This window comes from Lagopus leucura, unplaced genomic scaffold (genome assembly GCF_019238085.1).
Source record: "Lagopus leucura isolate 7727_CA_CO unplaced genomic scaffold, USGS_WTPT01 Super-Scaffold_100159, whole genome shotgun sequence".
Classification (NCBI taxonomy): Eukaryota; Metazoa; Chordata; class Aves; order Galliformes; family Phasianidae; genus Lagopus; species Lagopus leucura.
This window is the reverse complement of record NW_024962335.1, coordinates 19,820,826-19,841,609: the sequence shown is the minus strand read 5'-3', so window position 1 is coordinate 19,841,609 and position 20,784 is coordinate 19,820,826. Positions and strand designations below refer to the sequence as shown.

Below are 20,784 nucleotides of genomic sequence, written 5' to 3'. Positions count from 1 at the left end.
ACTTTACATAATTATTTTCTACTTTCTTTACCATCCCTGTAAAACAGTCATCCTTCAAATTTAATCTGAGACTGATAAGAAGTGAAAAGAATCAGAGATTTTGTAATTTCTTCTAGGGGTCTCTGCCTTGATTTTTCAAATGACGGAGAAGCTAATGAGTATGGAAGGTGCAGAGTGATTACTACTTATTATATGCTAAAATCAAAAGGCACATGTCATCTCTTGTCCATGTAAATTAAACTGTACAATGGTTGAAGAGAGTTAGTAATAGAAACAGAGGATCTTGCCTGTCACAGAAGAAATGGAAAGGAATTCAGCAAGTCCTGGACTGTTTATCACACTAAGGATGAAGAGGAGCTCCAACACCCACTGGAGGCAGTGCTGTCTTCATAAGTTCATGGTTCGACACCATGGATCTCCAGGTGGGTCAAGATTATAGAGATACACCAACCTGGAGGACTCCATGCTGTTGAGCTATTCACAAGCAGCGGAAGCCAATAACATCTTCTCAGCTACCAGGTTATTTTCCCTGTCTGCCTCTGGAGCAGTTCCATCAGCATTGCACTCACTTTGGAAGAAATTACTCATGGAGAAAAATAAAAACCTTCCACAACTGTAAAGAAGGATCATACCATCTCACTGTTGAAGACTAATGTGCAATCAATATACATATACAGCTGATACACACTTAGAGAAATTTCCAAGGTGATAGCAAGCGTGTGTATCGTGCGTGTGCCAATGTGAACTTGCTTCTGCTATGAATTTTCTTTCTTTTTTTTTTCCTGTGAGTGCTGTAAATTTCCATTCGCTGTCAAAGGAAGAAGCAGAATGGGCAAATGATGTCCTTTGTGATGAAATTAAAATTAATTTGGATAGTTATCTACAGCAAACTAGTCAGGCATGTTCTGAAAGGGTATGCCTACACTATCAAAAAGTAATGGATACGAACCTATTCTCAAAGCCATACCTGCCTTCCATCCACAGTGATTAATCTTAAGGATGTTAGGAATCTTGATTGAGGATAATCTATGATTCATAGATTTAGATTAATTTATTGATGAGTCCAAACCCACTCCCAGCCACTGCATATACCCAAACTCTTGATATGGACATGTACATGATGTACATACGTACGTGATACAGACAGGCTAGGCTGTGGTGAGGTTGAGCATACTACACTCCTACATCATCATCAGATGAATGAATTAAAGCTTTTTCCATGGATAATGTGGACCTCTGAGTTATAAAAGCCAGTGTGGATGGAAAGCTTTGAAATAATGAGTATCCTTACATCCACTTTTTATAATTCTTTTCACCTGGCTGTGTAGACATACCTATGGAGGATCATGTCTTCTTGATGTTAATATTTATCTGCATTGGTATCATTCAATATTGATTCCTAGGTTGTACACTTGAGCAAAGGAATTTGTCATGTTGGAAGAAGAGTATAAGTTAAGAACATAAGACAGCTGCTCAAATACCTTAGTGTTGTTGAGTTACTCACATGTTCTGAATAAAAGCACTGAGTCACTTCAAGGAGGCTGATGATGAACTACAGCCAATCACTGTTTCTCTCAGGAATAGTCAGTGGTAAAAATTAAGCCTTGCTTGCTGGATTTGTTTACATTTTATATTCGTTATATGGCATTTCTATCTGAGGGGCTGAGTAGGAGGTTGGAGGAGAATAAACATGAGAAAAAAACCTATAACATAGGATGTATTATTAGATATGCCAGACAGAACTGCAATTTAAACATATCTGGGCTACCACTGACAAACAAGTTAAAAGCAATGGATTTTTTACAGATTTCTTTTGCTTTTCATGAGGTAATCCTCTTATCTTTAGGGAAACCAAAAAAAAAAAAAAAAAAGAGAGGGAAGAGAGAAAGAGCAAGAAAGAAAGAGAAAAAGAAAAAAGACTTTCACACGTAAAAAGTGCATGTACAGTATGTGATATTGACTGCGACATTATTGACATTATTGACTGTGGTTGTGACTTACACTGAATTGTAAGCTGCCTTGCTCTCTGTTTTCCTAAGGCTATTCCTTGTGCCATATATTGGTCTATGAACAACAGCTGAGTGGCTGTTTCTTTTGTTCTTCCACCTGAGCCCTTAAAGCTTTTGGTAATGTTTGGGAAGAGGGAGCTGATAATCAGGGAGATGAAGGCAGTGTATTCCTCATTATCAAGTGTTGTATTGGCATACTGCTGAGTTCACAGAGGGGTAAGAGACCTCTCCAAAGCAATCTCCAGTAGTTCCACTTGCCAGTGGCAGATGGAGAGCAAAAAAGCACACAGTGTCATGTTTTTGCTGGTGACCTAGTGTCATAAAGGAAACATAGACTCCAAAGTGGCTGGCAGTCCCCACTGTTATTAAGTAAAGGTTTTCTTAATCAAGAACAAAGTGTTCACATTTATTCAAAAGAACATTGTGTGGACTGCATGAATGGATTATGATCAAGTAGATCCCTGATGCTTTGAAAATAACGTTCACACATTGTTTCTGTAACTGTTTTCAGACCACTTTAGAGAAGAGTATGGTCTTACTGAGGCAGAGGGGCTCAGTTCTTTCTTTACTTCTCTGCATAGATCTGTTTGAGAGTGTGCAAAGATTATTTTTTCTCTTGCCTTCTAAAGAAGAAAATGCATTACTTTAAAAAACTCTGCTCTAACTTTTATGGGCTAAGGTCTTTTATTTCCTCTTATTCATGGTATTTATTTTTAGACAGATTGGTGGTGAATTACAATACACCACAACAGCTGATATTCACGCGTTATAGCTGTAGCTTTAGCTCCAGTTGTTCTCCATTTCACTGCAATGATCACTTAAAATTGCAATCACACTTAAAAAGTAATTACATTTTGATCCAAAGTGGAAAAAAGACGACTATTTCCATTGTTTATGAGATATTGTGGCATATGGGTATTTGTCAACGAGCTATATAGTTCCAGCTGGTGTGTTTATTTTGCTAAGTGTGAGGCATACTAAAAAATGACTAATCAAGTTACCCTTTTCAACCTGCTGATCTTATAAAGTTCATAAATCCATCCTTTTCATTCTGGTATTGCTGAATAAACAGTGCACCAACTGTTTGAAACTGATACAAAACTGGCTGTGTACACCAATAAATAAAAATGATCTGTCATATTGTCAGTTCAATATGGCAAGAGGAATTCTACTAAATCTTTTCAGAATAATGAACCTTTGTCAAGGTTAGAATTCCCTTTTTCTCTTCCCTTTTTTTCTTATAGAAAAACGGAAAGGAAAAGGAGTAGGGATGACTGAAATCTTGTCATCTTCTAGCATGTAAAGTGAAGTTTTTAAGTTATGCCACCAGCACTACAGAATGTTTGGTAATTTCACTAGAATCACAAGCCACTTCATAAATGAAAGAATGAACAATACAGAAACTATTACATAAGCATTAAAGATTTACCTAGCATTAGATGGTTCTTTTTTAATTTCTCTTTACAAACATCAAATATGAAAGCAGCTTTTCCTCAGTCCCAGGAACCCAGAATCATTCTTGTTGAAGATAATCCCTCACCAAGCATCTTTTAAAATAAAACATTTTATTTTTTTCAGTTCCTTCCAGATGTTGGAATGCTTTGATACAGCAGAATGAGTACTGGAAACTTTCTTTCAAAATATTAGACGCTATTATTACTTAATTCACAGAACCAGGGTTTGAAGAGTGGGGTGGGGGAAGAGTGAATATACGACTCAAGTTAGAATTGCAAGATCTGACAGCACTATATCGTGCATCTGATTTATAAAGATTTTTTTTTTTTTCCTGCTGGATTATTATTATTGTTTTCAGAAGGGAAAGAAAAAATATAAAGATGATTTCTCAGCAATGACTTCTTCCACCAGCTGGATCTCTTGAGAAGATTGAAATTCTGTTTGTTGCTCAATATTACTTTATTGGATAAGATAATTAATAGTTTTTTGAAGGGCTTCAGTAAGACGAAAAGTCAGTTTTCAATAGGAACAGAATACATTCAAAAGGTGGATTAGTACTCTGCCTTTCTTTCTATAGTTTCATGAGGGATGTAACCATTTCTTTGCTTAGTGTTTTCTGCTCAGAGAACAACTGTAATCATTATGCATGCTCCTTTCTACCTCATATTATATCATCCATGGCACAAATTACTCTTTTGAAGGTTAGGTGACAGGAGAGATCCTGCACTAAATTCACCCTCTGAGATTATATCTGTCCATTCATGCTTGCTGCCTTCCTGAAGTTGTGCAGGAGAAGGTTTCTTGCTTCCCTGTTTCAAAGTTTTTTATTATAATTATTCCTCAGTGCTATTGATGTGTTGTGATGAAGCAATACGATTTGTAATAGATAGCACAAGTCAACACAGTTAAAATAGTCTAAAGTGGGAAAAAGGCATTTTTTGGTCCTTATTATGTAAATGTCCTTGAAGATTTCTGCTTCATGTACTGACCAAACCAAGATTTTCTATTGTTAGCAATGCAGAGCTATTGCAATCTGAAAGAATGAGCTATGTTCTGATGTTCTGATGCATGCATCATCAGCAAAATTGTCAGCTACATCTTAGTCACTGCACTTCTATTATGGGAAATTTTAGAAGTGAGGCTGGGTTTGCAGGGCTCGCAGACACTCATATTGCCTTTTGCTTGTATGCTGAGCAGACGTGATATGAAAATCCACATAAATCAGCAAACATTGAACAGAACTCCCCTCATGTTACTTTTATGGTGTAGGCTTGTAGTTATTACCAACCTTTGGAGCGGGGAGGAAAAGTCCCATTATTACTTTGTTTTGTTTCCAGAGATGTCTGCCATTTCATTTCCACCATGAATTCTGTCTTGCATCTGTAATCCTTTGCTTGAAAGCTTTCTAATCACAGGCTTGAGGATTGACATTTTACCTAATAATAGCCAAATCTGTGTGCTTTAAGAACCTTTGCTAATGTCAAAGAAAATGAGTAATATATTTATTTTTTAATAAGTGCCAAGACTTTCATAACACAGTTGTGTTATGTTGTAGTGTCTCTTGATTGTAATGGGAAGCCTCACAATTGAAATCTAATTGGTTCATGGAGAGCATGACTGCCCATGGCTTTCTAACATAAGGAAATAACAGGGCCTGCATCCCTGCAACTTGATTAGGATGTTGTTTCCAACTAACTGTCCCTTCTGACATCTGAAAGCATCCTCCTTGCTTCAGAAAAGCTACAAATTTTGATAGGAGTGAAGAAGAAAACTAGTTTACTTCCAAAAACCTTTTATTTTTCACCTTAGAGATGTCAGTGCATGCTGACTGAGTGGACAAAGTAAACTGGAGTATGCATCGTAGGAATTTTTTTCCAAAGTAGCTGTGAGATGTTTTTCTTACATGGTTACTAACACAAAGCAGTACCCAGCTAGGTGATGTATATAGGTTCCTGAGGAACATTTTTCCTGCCTTTCTGCTGAGATTCTCAGAAAATAAGAATAATTGTTAGAAACAAGTGAGGATAAGTACTTTCTACTGTATCTTAAAGTAGATATGATTGTTTCCATAGGATATTGTCAGAGAAACAGATTTGTTCTGGTGAAGGGTATACACCTTTCCCTTAGTAACTAGTGAGGAGATATCATGCTGGCTCATCTCTTTTGCCATCTTACTTGTGGAGACTTTAAATTGTTAAGTTGAAGTTTTTTGGAGGTGATTTGTTGATTTCAGCAGGAGTTTCCATCAGCAAGGCAAAGCATAGCTGCAAGGAACTTCTATGCTTTTCATAACTGCATTTCAGTAACTTCTGCTTTTGAAAGTGTCTACGATCTGGGGCTCTGACCTGGAAAACATCCAAACCCCCTGCACAATTTTTGCTAGAACTCTATTTCAGCTGTGAGATACAGAGCAAGATGTTTCTTTGTATTAATTTTTGTTTGTTTGTTTGTTATTTTTCCATTCAAGGTTCCAACAAAAAATCCCCATGTACTGGATGCTGAATCAACAGATAGTTCCAGCTCAGCGCCAGACAGCTTAATTCCCTGGACATTAAAGCTCCACAAGGAAATTACTTTCAGAAATAAGTAGATAACTGATGTCCCACTGAGATAGTGATGTTGGTGATTTTGGTCCTCCTTCCTAACTTAATGATCTCTGTGCTTCTGAGATGTTTAATGTGGAAACTGATCTTCCAGAGATGGAAGAAGTGGTGATGCTGATGGTTTTGTTTTTTTTTTTTAATTTCTATCCTAACTCATAATTTTGTAAAATGAAGTATGATGCGTTGCATGTCCATTTTTATCAGGTATAATTATATTTACCAATGTATAAAACTCACACATGTCAATGTATAAAACTCACACATGTTACAAAGGAGTTCTTTTCCCAACAGAGCAGTTATCTTTCAAATTATTAAGTATCATATAATTATTTTATTTTGATTACATATTAATTTTAAAATAAACCTTCCAAGAACAAGATTTCTAATTCTTTTTCCTGATAACAGGCACAAAATGTCTGAGTCATGAAAAAAACTTCTGAAAGTTACAGATTTTTTTTTAAATGCCATTGATTTGGGCCAGTGATCTGCATAGATCCATTTTTATCAATTCTTTCTCTTGAATTAGCTAAAGCTCACCTCAGTATTAACACTTAAGGCTATATTTTCTCCATGTGGATTTAGGCTATAATAAAAATATTGAAGAATTATTAAACTTACAAAATGATTTTTCTGCACGCTTCACAATGGGTGATTTCTGTCCTACAAAGCCAGACTGATGTGATTTTATAGTGTAGTTAATTTTCATGAACTGCCTTATTGTATGCATACTGACAATTTCTGGAGTTCATAGTTTTTCTCCTGCTGTAAAAGATTGCTTTGAATTCCTAATGCTCCTGATAGTCTACCCAAAAAAGGATATATATTTGAATGTTGGGCCCCTATGCATATGATTTGAGATGTTCTATCAGCAAAAACTTTAATCTTAAAAAAATTAAAATAAAATAAATTACTGGGGGATTTTGTTTTACTCTGAGGTCATTCATTTTGTCATGCCCTGTGGCATTTTACAAGTATTGGAATTGGCATTTTGCTTTAGATTCCAAAGATCAATGCAGGAAGTTTTACATTATTTCCTTTACCCTTTAACACTCTAAGGCCTATATTTTATCCTGGCAAAAATATTAAGGGATCCAAGTACAAGTACAAAGGAGCTTGATTTAAAACCATAAGTAGATGAATGTCTGTACTTCCAGGTCGTATGTAAAGATAAATGACTGAAAGGAGAAATAATGTTTAGTCAAAAGGCATTATATTCAGCCAGACCTAATGTTGATCTCAGCAACTGTTACGTGACACAGTTCCATTACAATCAATAAAATGATGATTTGCTGCAGCCAAGATACTATCCCATAATATTTCCAGCAGATCAGAAACTACACGGACCCCTGTATAGACTTTTTTCAATGACATCAAGTCATTAAAGTTAATTTTTAGAAGAAGAAATTGATGCAGCAAGTAAATTCCTAAAAATATGTCAACACGAATATCAAACTTGATCATAAATACACAATATTTTGTTACTGTTGTTCTCCTCACTTTTACAGATGCCACCATCACTACATATACAACCAGAACAAAATTCATCTTGTCACGATAGCATAGCTTTTTAGTTCTTACTAATATTCAGATCTTCTCTGCCACAAGACCATTATTCTCTATTTTCTATTTTCATTTCCTCTGTGTAACACTTCTTTCTTGTCTTTATTAAATCTTACCATATTGATTCCAGATTTGTTTTCAGTCTATTGGATATTTTAAAATTCTGATCATTATTCTAAGTGCTTATCATTGTTACACAACTTGCAAACACTGGTAAACATTGTAAATGATCTTCTACCATCTAAAACACTAAACAAAATTTCAAAATACATTCCAAGTAGGAGAGCTCTCTGCAAGGTTCTGTTTCATAAACCCTTCCCAGTTTGGCACAAAGCTGCCTTAAGAATGCATAGTTTCCATTTTCTTTTCATCCCATTTTTCATCCTATTTCCTTTGTTTAGTCATACTAGTCCATTCCTTGGTACATGCAGGATGAGTTCTACTTTACTACATAGATATTCATCCTAGTCATCTAGGATTATGAGGCAGGTAAAATTAATTCTTCATAATAGTTAGATGAAAAGAATGCCACCGCAAATGTATGTTGCATAATGCATAGATGCAGACATCTTTTTACTCCTTTATTTTAGTCATAAATATCTGACTACTGTCATTAACAACTCCAGGACTGTGGGGTAGAGATATTGTCATTTTCCATAATTTTTCTCCATCTGTTCCACTGAGAAAAATTCACCAATTCATGTGGTTTTTTTTCACAGTAGTGTGGGAGGACTACTACTGATTTTTCCTTGGTAAACCACCTTTCTAAGGAGAGTGCTAAATCACACTGTTCCTTGATACCTATACTACAATGCAATATACTATCTGAATAATATTTCTACTGATCAAACCTCTCTTAATACATTCTTTTCCTCCTCTTCATTGTGGCTTTATATTCCAACTATTGTTCTTCAGACTTGAAAATTGATATTGCTTTTTCCTCTTCTGGTTCCAAATCTCTTGAGAACCCAACTAATGAAAGTATCCCCCCAAAGAAACTGTTTATATAGATGTTTAATGGTAATCCCAAGTTTTAAGTCTAAATTACAGCATCAGATTTCATAGCTAATGTTAAAGTAGCTATACCCATCCTCTCATTCCTTTGCATGCACCAGGAGATTTGACAAAATGTTGTCATCACAGAAATGTTATCCTTATTTGCAGTCCTTTGTTTTTCCCTAGTCCATTTGCAAGTGATCATATTTAAGTCAGATGGAGCTTCTGGGGAGAACAATATTTCATAAGATTCTGCTTTGGGTACTTTAACAACATCTCATGACTTCACTTTGGAGAATTGTTTGATATTATCTCTCCTAGAGCATTACATGCGAAATTAATGTGCAGATAGAGCATTTGAGAATGGAAATAAGAAAAAAATGCTATATATTGTTCATTTACCTTTCAGTACCTGTGGAAACACCCAACTTCTCACACAACTGGCAAAACACAGCACCCTGGTGGCATTGCTGTGGTGTGCTTTAGAAGGTTGGGAATGTGCAGTCAGTCTTATGTGAGCATCAGATGCTGGCTCTCAGCTCAGACTGTGGAGGTGATAAGACAGCATACCAGGTCTATTTATAACTGTAACCTTTAGAGCATTATTTTCAGAACTAAGCTAAACATGATAACACCATCAGCCTGCATCTCAGTGCAGGGGTGGTGATGTAGCACAGTTCACAGTGGCATGGTATAATGCCATGCTCTCATGTCATATGCTGGCTCATATCAGTTACAGACAGAAAACAACACCATTAAGTGCTCTAGAGAAAGGATGCAGTCTCCTCTTAGAGTTACTGTCTGCTATTAAAATGATACTACACTCAATTGTATTTAAAAGCATGAGGATGAGCAGAAACATCCTGAAGCACAGTGAGAAAGTGAGTTTTTAATGGTATTTCGTTCTTCCATCAGTACATTCTATCAAGATCTACTATATACTTTTCCTGAGGTAGAGCTGATGGTGATCTGATAAAAACGGAGATGACAGAGCTTAGTTGTTTAATTGTGTGTCTGCAATAGGAATTTTTGTCTTTAATTTTTGTTATTTTGAAAAAAGGCAAAGAAAAAAAATATCACTACACTTCTATCAAAAGGTGGAAGCCTTTCTTCTTGCACATGAGAAATACAAGGATTTTCACTAATCTTAGACTGCTTCCAGCAATTGTATTGCCATAAATGAACTGAAACTTTTCAACATGGCATAATTTACCAACTACAATTGCTGTATAAATCCTCCAGGAAAACCAGTGCAATGACTATAAAAGCTGCAGAATATTTCATTTTCCATTTTTCCTAATTTTTAACTTTTCTCACCATTTTTCATGCATTTCATCCTCTTCTTTTTTCCTCCCTTTCTCCTTTTATGTTCCTTCCTTTCTCTTTTTTTTTCAGTTCTCTGTCATCACACAATTCCCATTGCCGTATATCTTTTATGTGAAGGCTTCTGTCCTTTGACAGTAATGGAGTATATGCTCTCAAAAGAAGGTACTCAAAACAGCTTAGACATTCAGCATACTACATGGCAAAAGCACTCAGTTGTCAGTATACAGTCAGAATCTCCACACAGCCTTTTGGATAATCATCTCTTTCTGTTTCGAATTTCTTTGTCAGAAAGGATGCAAATATGTTCACTATCTATGTTGAATGTCCCCATCAGTAAGCAGACAAACTATTCGAGCACAGACGAAAGGAAAGGAAGACAGCCTTCCTTAGCAATCTTAATCAAATAAACATTTATCAAGGAAACAGGCTTTTAATTGAGTTGCTGTCTAGAAGTATCCTTTCAGATAGATAGTTCGAGAGAGTAATATTGGCCAGTTAGTGCAAGGGTCATACAGCTGAATCAAAGTGATAAACTTTGTATGTTTGTTGGGTCTTGGGCTAGACAGATTAAAAGAGAGTCTCTTTAAAAATATTGGCCTGATGTTGTCAATAAGAAAGGAAGAGTTGAAACATAAGAGAACACTATACAGGAGAAATACAAAGATTTCTTCAAAAGTAATGCCTCCTTTTATGTGATGTTGGCTCACAACACCAGAGGTGGATGGTGACCTGCAGCAATGAAAGCTGAACCTTCTCACCAATATTCCATTACATTTTGTTGCCATGCAACAGATGGCAGCAGAGGGGCAGTCTGACAAAATGGCATTTGGCATGTAAGTGTATCTAAAGCAAAGTGTGTAACCAAATTCCACCTTGCAGAAAAAAAATTGCAGTCTTGTTCATCGCTGTTGAAAATGCACAACTCATGGTGGTGACTATGTTGAAAAATTGTATCCTGTAACTGAGAATTTGCTCTATCAAATAGCACTTTTGTGCTCTTTGTATCTGTTGTAGTTTCCACATATAGAAGCAGGAACATTACTTTTGGAGTAATCTACATAATTCAAACAGTTTGGAAATGTGACTTCTTCATCTGGATTTATAGACGATGAGTGGTAAATATGTTTTGAGGTTTGTTTAGAAAAATGAGTAACAGTGATTATTTTTTTCAAAACATGCTGAAACAAGAGAGTCTGTGCACCTTCAACTCAAAAGGGCAATTGTATCCTGGGTTGCATCAAAAGAGGAGTGTCCAGCAAGGTGAGGGAGGTGATTGCTTCCCTCTGCTCTGCCCTCAGAAAAGCCCCATCTGGAATACAGTGTCCAGGCCTGGGGTCCCCAGAACAAGAAGGATATGGAGCAGATCTAGAGGAGGGCCATGCAGATGATCAGAGGGCTGGAGCACCTCTCTTACAAAGAAAGGTTGTGGGAGCTGAGCTTGTTTAGCTTGAAGAAGAGAAGGCACCAGGATGACCTCATTGCAGCCTTCCACTACTTAGAGGAAGCTTAAAAGCAGGAGAGGGATGGGGAGGGATCAACTTTCTACGTGATCAGATAGTGAAAGGACAAGGGTGAATGTCTTTAAACAAAAAGATGGGAGATTTAGGGTGGGTGTTAAGGGAAAATTTCTTACTCAGAAGGTACCGATGCTCTGGCACAGGATGCCCAGAGAAGCTGAGGATTTCCCATCCCTGGATGGAATGAAGGTCAGGTTGGATGGGGTCCTCAGCAGTTTGATCTGGTGGGTGGTACTCTGCCTACATCAGGGGCTTGGAAATGGATGGGATTTAAGGTCCCTTCCAACTTAATCCATTCTATAATTCTATCTATTCTATTCTATTTATAGGATACAAATTACTCCAGAAAATTCGAGTACTGTAGAGAGGACACTCCACCTTAGGCAGGGCATGATCAATCACTAGAAGAACTAAACCAGGCTGCAATTTAGATCTGAAAGAGTTCAGAGAGTAGATCTAAGATTAAGGAGGGAGACCACTAAATCATTCTGGGGAGTTTCCTCTTAGCTGCTCTCTCTTTTTATAAACCTTTTGAGACTAATACGATTCTTTAAAGATAGTAACTGCTGGGAATTAACTATAGTCTTGTGCAAAACATGAGTAACATTTCCATGAGACCCATTCCAGTAAAGGAAAAATGTAAACCCAAAAGCCTTTTGAAACTCCAGAACTGTTGCCCTTTCTAAACATGGAAGATCCTTAAATAGTCAGGCACATTAGAATTTTTTCTATTCTCTGCTGCTTATATGATTCAGCTGACCTTCAGTTGGAGACTAAATGAGTATCATTATTCCATAACTGTCTTACTGGAGGCACAAGGCTTATGCAAGGTGCCATGCCATTTGGTGACACTAAGAAAGGCCTCATCAAAGTCCTGTAGCCAGAACTTTCAAAGTAACGTTGCAAATAACAAGTCCAGACTTCCCTACAACAAAGCTTAGTTTCACAGCTGAAAATATGTCTAAAATTTATTGCTTCTTACCATCTCTCTCCTTTTAGAGGACATAAAACAACAAAAGCACAGGACAAGAGGTACCTAGACTGTATCTTCTTTAAGTTGTCTCCTTAGGTTTACAGATACCCAACATCTTTTTTATTGCATTTTGATACTGAAAATGATTATATCACTAAATGATTTATTTGCTTAGTGGTACAGCTGAAATTATTGCTGACATTTCAGCTTAATTTAACACAAAAATCTTTATTTCAACGTATGTGGACATTATGGAAGGACTTCTTTCTCATGCACACAGCATTTCTGTTTTTAAGAAGGATATTTTCCAATTCTTAGCACAATAATTAATGTTTCCCTCCTTCTCCCTCTGGAAAGGTCTCCTTTTCCTGTCCTAGTTCATTAAATTAAAAGTTTTGCACCCTTTTTTCCTTCCAACTATCCATAATAGGCAAAAGATATTAAACTCCTAACTAAAACAGCAATATTACTTCTAGTGCTGTACTTTGATAACCTCCCTCACCCTAGGCAAACCTCTGAAATTGCAATTACATCTGTTTATGACGGGGATTATGATCCAAGTTTTCTGCTCATATAGCCAGTGGATTTCTCCAGCTGCATAATGGAATTTTGCCAAAAGAAGATTTGGCAGAGAGTCAGGTTGCCTCATCTAGAGAGAAATCACAATGGAATTTAGAAAACTTCTCTTGTATTTATTGTCAGAGAAGAGGGGAGGGGAAAAATATAAGCTATAAGATTCAATTTCATCTCACAATCTCTCAGATGTAAACCTAAACTTATTTTCTTTTTGTGAATCAATTTCCCAAGAAAGGACAATGCAAATCCTACATCCAGCTCATCCTAGCAACCTTTTACTTTGAATTAGACATAGCCTTGAAACAATGACATCGATAGTGCAGAGAATTTGCAGCATACGAGTTACTGCTAAGATATTTTGTCCCCTGTGCTTTCATGGTAGCATCTTAGATTCACCCACCTCATTCTTAACCTACAACTTACAACAGGGTTGTCACTCACACCACATCTACCTGCCTCTGGCAAGGGGAAATAATGTTTTCTTTGAAAAAATTCTACAGTATTGATGCCAAATATAAATTAGCTGGGACAGGCATCTTTCATTTGCTTAAGCAAATTAGTCTTCTAATGTCAGGTCAGGGCATACTGACTAAGTATAGAGAAAACAATGTAATTAGACATTTAATCACCCAGCTTTCCTGAGAAAGGGGATCTGTGACCACAAACATTAGGCTCAGTTACGATGCGGTAGAATGCATTCAGGGAATGGCTAAAAGCTGCTTTATCTAGGTATTGTTATTCATTAAAAATGCAAATTTTTGCTCTTCTTTAGTGCTTGTATTAATTGCAGTCACAATTACTCTGATGACTTTGAAGACACCTAAAAGGAAGGAATGGACTCTCTACTTATAATGAAGCCTTATCTTTGAAATTATGTTTCTTTAGCTTTATATAAGATATGTGCACTGCAGCATAAATACTGTTTTGTCACCTGAGGTTTAGTGTGTAGGGATTTGTACAGAAGTAGCCTTCAGCCTCCTACAAGCATACAGGAAGGCTGAACAGCTCAGATTAAGTCCCTCTGCATACTACAGCTGGAATGAGCTGTCAAGATTATGCTAGAATCTGTAAGGAGAAACCTGGTTTGAAATACTCTAACCTGGTCAACTTCAACGATTTTAGGAACAAGTTAGTAACTGAGAAGAATGCACACAAATAAAGTGTGTTGGACAATAATCCACATAAGAATCATTGAGTATCACATGTTCCCAATCAATCTATTTGTTTTCATCCTCTGTAGCACAAAGCTCAAAGAACAAATTGTACCCGATTTCTTCCTTGGTTTCAGTATAAAACTTCAAACTAATCAACAACTGCATGTGCATTTACTACATGACAGTTAAAGATTAGGCTTTTAGTAAGGGAAAAATGACCTTCATAAGATACATCATATATCCTTACAACTCTCTATTATCCATATATTGTCTGGAAGGGGCTTCAGTTACCCAGGCCTAACACAACAAACTGACATCAGCATCTTGCATTAGAAAAATCCTAAATTCTATGTCTCACTGAAGATTTTTAATGTTAAAAAAAGAAAAAGAAGAATTTTCAATTTTCATCAAATTCAGTTTTTCCTCTGAAGTTTTGCTTTGAATGGTCAATTTTCTTTTCAAATATTTTTTCGAAATAAAAGAAGTTGATTTGTTGAGATGTTGTTTTTTTTGTTTGCTTTTAAATGAGGTATTTATACAATTCTGTTAATTCTTACACACATTTAAAACATTAAACTCTTTAATAATTCCTAACTGAAAATGACTACAAAGTATTTTCTGAATTTTTCAGATAACTGTGTTGTAGTATAATACAGGTTCTTCCTTTTTTCTCCTTATATTCCTATGTTCTTTGATTCTTAATGTCCATTGAATATTTCGGACAGTCATTTATTGCAACATAAGCATCCTTCTAAAATGAACATAAATTATGCAAAAATGTCAATAATTATATTCATTTTTATGAAGACATGACAACATCAAAATATCTCTTAAGTAGCTGCAGGCACATAATTATTTCAAATGTTAAAGCTTTTTTAAACTGGAAATGAATTTGAAGATTGCCATGAATAATGAGATTATCATGAATGCATCAGTGATACAGGTTGCATGCAACTTCTCCATTTCTCTAATGCTGACAAGGATCAAAGGAATGTATTTGTCATTTTTGACCAGATACATTGTTTGACATTGAATTAATTTTTATAATTCAAATTATTTCGACAAGTTCCCTATAAATATGGCACTGATCATAAACGGTGACAACAAACTGTCTTCAGACATCCAAGAGTATGGAACAGTGGCTAAGTATTTTGCATATTGAATAATCAGTATAATGGCATGGAAACACTTTTGGCTAATAAAATAGCTTTTAGTTAGATGCCATAAAGCTTCTTATGAGTGAAGGTATGACCTTGGATGCTTTAAAATGCAAGACTTATGTAGGAGGCTATGTCTTTCCACTATATTACATTCAAAGTTTTATTAGTACCATGCTGCATTGTAAAATGTAATTTTTTGTACTGAATATATAATGCAGAGAGTATGAGCTTTTATTCTTATTCTCTGCTTGTACTCTACAGCTTCCTAATTTTAAAAAGCAGATAGACTTGTAAGCGTCTATGCAAGTAATGTTTATTATGGACAAGCAATGATGGTAATTAACTTCTGGCATTGTCCCATGCCTCGAAGTGTAAAATTTCTCTGAGCAGATATCAGATGAATCATTCAACCAGCCTCACTTAATCAGATCTTTTTAACATCCTCTGTAATTATATCACCTGTGCCGAGCTTGGGAATTTCCATTCTTCTTTCTGTCCTCTTTATTTCTCCCCAGGGAGTGGCAGTTTAACAGAGATTTCCAGTGATACGGGTAGTTATATCGGGCAGTGCCATAGACTTATCTCTCATGGCAATTACTGCAGACTGGTGGCATGTTCTTCCTGGGAAGAATTCATCTTCCAAACTAAGCCATTTGGGAAAAGTAGAAAAACTCATCCCTCCCCTGCAAATATGAATCAGAAGGGTGTCCAAGGAGGTTCATGGCTTGTGCTTCTTTCCATGTTCGTCTGGTGTACCCAACCCGGCCTTCAGGAAGTCAGCAGCAAGATTGCTCAACAGCTGGCAGAATACACCCAGGGTATTTCTTCAGGTTATGCAGGCCATAATCTCTCAAGTGCTTTGATTTTGAAATTTCCAAATCTCTGCTAATATTTTAAAGGGAATGCTGCAAATCAGAACCTCCTTTTTTTTTTTTAAGAATATCTGCACATTTTTGCTAGCAAATTCCAAAGTGAGTGGTTCAGATAGTCTGATGAAATAGTGCAGCAATTCTCATAGGTGTTGACACTTGAAAAAAATACCTTGTTGTTTATCTCTAACTCCACAGAGACAAATAGTATCCCCTATAGTTTCATCAAGTGAGATTATAATGGAAATAAATAGTTAACGTGTTTAGCAGGTTTCCTGAATCAAATGTATCCAGCTCTGATAATAGCTATTTAGTACTGTTTCATTTCTATAGGAATGTCTTGAGAGCCTTATTTCGGTTTCATTGTAGAATAAGAGACACTACTGAGAACTTCAAAACTGCCCTCAGACAAAAATATTTTCTTTTGGCAGTTGTGAAACAACATGCCTGGCACAAGCCCTGTGAACTGCAAATGAAAGACAGTGAACTAAAATTCAGAAAGAGTCATTCCCTTTGCTATAAGTCTGTATGTTACAGCACACAGTACTGTGGTGGGACGTAGCATGTATGGAAATGAAATACTCAAAATACAACTTGGTTTTAGGGATGATATTTCAGATAGCTGTGAAGAATGCATTTATCAATGAATGAAGTGACATTATTGGATAACTGGAGGCAACAACTGAAAGTAGAGGGGAAAAGAGAACACAAGAAGAAATTCAAGAGAGGAAATATATAGAGAAGAAGCAAAGTCTTTTAAATGTAAAGGACAAAAACAACCAAGAGATTAATAAAAATAATATGCAGTGGAAATTAAAATCTCTGTCCCTGTGCTCTCAACTGAAGAAAAGCTGCAATGAAGAATATCAGTGTGCAATGGCAACAGTAGCTAAAAAATCCCTAAATGTGTTGTGAATTTTTTTCTTGCAACATCTGGTTCCTTTGCTCTACTTGATTTTGACTGACAAAATGTTCTGAGATGCGTTTTGATTTTGAAGTAAACATTCTGGGAAATTAAATGTTGCTCCCATAATCAGGAGTAAAGACATAAGAGATACAAAGAGGAAGTCCAATTATGATAGGAGTGTTACATTCAAGTTTAAAATGATATTCAAAGCTGTACTCTTTCATCAACTTCATACGTTTTCCTTTCTCACTTCACACCACCAGTGAAAAAACGTGTCCTTGCTTCTCATGTCCCAGGGGAATCCCTCAGTGCAAATTAGCTGCAATGGGATTTTGCATCTGTCACCTTCCTTCTCCACTTCAAGGAGAAAGTACAAACAACATATGTCTTTTATGCCAGCCTTCCGGCCACAGAAAGTCCTCTAGGAGACTCCAAGTGCAAGAACTGAAATGCAACTTGTCTGCGAGTGATCACGTAAATTAGTGTACAGTAATCATCTCCCTTCTGTTTTCATCAACAGTCCTGCAGAGATTTCATGGTGAACAGGAAAAATCTTTCTCTATATAACTTTATCCCTTACTTACTTGCAAAAGATATATTATGTATGGTTACATTTTTAGTTTCTTCCACTTCTGTGTAGTTCATAAACTCTTTACGAGGTGAAAGCAATGGAAGAAATGGAACAGGTTGTCCAGAGAAGTTGTGGAGAAGTGTAAATATCAACATTGGAGATATTCAAACATGTCTGGACATGTTCCTGGACAACCTATTCTATCCTATCCTTGAGTAGGGAGTTGGACAACATGATCTCCAGAGTTTCTTGCAACCTAAACCATTGTTGCTCAGGAACTGTATTGGGATTAAAGCCAGAAAGAAATTATGCTGCTTTATATTAGCTGATGATTTTGTCTTGCAGATCTTAAAGGTATTTTAAAGGCTATTTTGTTCCTTAAGGCATCCTTTTCCCTCTGGATCTCTTATCCCAAAGAGAAGAGAAACCTGCCCTGAAACTGATTTTAGAAGTACCACCATCACCTCAGACAAGCAATATGTTGAAAACTGCTCCCCTGGTCTTGATGTATTTAATATAATATTCTGCAATTATTCTGCAATTCCTCATCTTGTTGCTTTCCACTAGATTCTGAGAAGATAATAACACTTCCAGTACAATTATGAAGTTTCTAGACACGTCAGTTCCTGTGCTTTTCCCCACATCTTTTCACTTTTGAAACAAGAGTACTGTCTATATACATTGAAGGTTTAGTTTAAACTTTCACTGTAACCATTGTTTAGTTTTAAACTGTACTGCCTGTAACTAATTGAGATTTGTATAAAGTTGTGATCATGAATGCAGGAGAATGCCAATGAACTGCAGTTCCTTCTCAATCCATAACAAATAATTGTAGAAAAGAAAGACTCTCTGGGAAGTTACTCTTACTGAGGAAAAAGCTCATATTCAGATTAGGCTTTGGCTCAGGCAAAGATCGGTGTTTGATTAGTGAAAATAAGCTGTTTAACTAAAATGAGAAATGACCTTAATATTAACCTGAAGCTCAAACTAAATCCATTTTCAATTATGAAAAAAAATTGGTTCATGTGCATATTTGTCCTTTGGGTATGTACCCATACGTAAAAACATTCACAGAGCAAAATAATGACTGTTCTCTCCAGAAATTATTTTAAACAAGTCTTAGAAATTCAAAGTTGTTAAATTTTCAAGGGATAAAGCCAGTACCATTTCAAATTGTGTTAAACAAAAGGAAAAGCTATTCAGTAAATGAATTTGGTTTACTGTAATAATAAAAGTAATTTTCATGAGATTTTCTGTAGACTTCACTTTTGGAGTCTGAATATCTTTATATCAATCTCAGTCTTTTGTTGGGAATTTGGCATGATGGAAACACTCATGGAATCAACAGATATCCACAACATATGTCAGAACATTGGTCAGTACTAGAAGGAATCACTGTACCTAATGCTGCGATACTGTAAGCATAGCCTGTAGACAATGGGAGCAGCGTACGTTTGTTTTCAGTATGGCCCTTGACTAAAGACAGTTCAGGTATTGAAGCGCATTATTTAGAATAAGGAATCTGCATTGCTCACTCCTTAATCAAGATGAGACACAGGACACTTCGTTGGAGACTGCAGAAGTTTCTCATTCTCTCAATAACTCTTCATGGCTGAAAACTCAAGAGCTTAGCAAAGAATTTTAATCAAACCACATAATCTGAGTAACTGCTGAAGAGAAACTGCAGTAATAGAGTTAGAGGATAGAACTGCTGCCAGGAAAATGCGAACGGGTTTTAAAAAGAGCAACACTAGGAGCAGAAAGACATATTTGGAGAGAACTTTATTGTACTAGCCCTCCTTTGCAGGATTTTAGCAATTCAATTAGACATCCTTACAACTTTAGTACTTGTTGTTAGAAATACACCTCCATCCTCCAATGCCTGTTGTTGATTCTTAACATCTGATTTTGTATAATTAGAATTTCTCTATGGCTCAGAGGCCAAGAGAGCCTGAGGCTCTCACATCTGCTGAAGAGCACTTGAGGTTTAAAAAGTGGAGCAAGTATAACATGTGGAGAGAAATGATGAAAATCAGCATCTACTCTTAGCACAGAAAAAGAGAAGAAAAACAAGTATGCATTGGAGGTAAAACTGGAGGGTGTATGTCCAAATAAACTGCCCCCTTGGGGCATACTGTTGAATTTCTGTGTATAAGTTTTCTCAGAACTTTCTTAGCCTTTGTAGTGCACTATGTGGAAGTGTAGGAAAGTAAGACAGGAGAAAATGGGAGAGGCAGAGGCTTGGGAATTAAATAGTTGTACAGTCCAACAGATGTCCAACTTGCAATGTTTTTCTTCTAGCAAATTCCCATAAAGGAAAATTTAGCATGAGTTTTTATCTTAATAAAAAAGTATGAACGCATTTCTGATTCAAAGAGGTAGAGCACATTACTGGTTTCTTATGCATCCAGAGCTTTTATCTGTGCTGCTAAAGTTGAAAATTCTCTGGTGACAAAGCTTTCAGAGATATGATTATTTATCACAAAGGAGTAGCAGATAACAAGGATTTGGGACTTGGGATTTGAGAGTTGATGAATTTTTCACTGGTAATCCATGGTAAACTTGTCAATTTTCATTTAATCTGAGTTTTGAATGTTAAAGTTAAATATCCAAGAATATCTGTTTTCACTGGAAAGCATATGTTGTTTGAAACAGGTTCCATATTTGCCAAAAAGGGGTATGAAAGATAGTGAGTAGTACACCATCTTCTAATATCCAATGAAATTTGAAGTCAGAGGTATGCTGTATGAATAGAGTTTGATGAGAAATCCTTTTTTTGCTGCTGCAAAAATTCTTCTAACCCATCTTGGTCTGCTATAACTTTCACCAACGCCCTTAACTTGGCTGCAGAATGTGTAATTTTAAACAAATCTGTCCCACACAATTACAGAAGAACTTTTAGAATTGATATTTGTGAAAGACCTGTGTATATAAGTGATTTTCTAAATTGTAATACGTAGCAATATTCTACCTAGTCAGCTAAAAGAGCAATAAAGACCACACCTCAAAAGGACCATTGTGCTTATTCTCTCCAATTACACAAACAATGAAGGATGATGGAAAGGAAGGAAGGAAGGAAGGAAGGAAGGAAGGAAGGAAGGAAGGAAG

General features: G+C 36.2%; 1 protein-coding gene across 4 annotated transcripts in view; it reads left to right on the top strand.

The window, feature by feature from the left end:
- The window catches only part of CHRM2 (cholinergic receptor muscarinic 2), a 97,359-nt gene that overhangs the window by 30,304 nt on the left and 46,271 nt on the right, over positions 1-20,784 (top strand). The window lies entirely within an intron of this gene.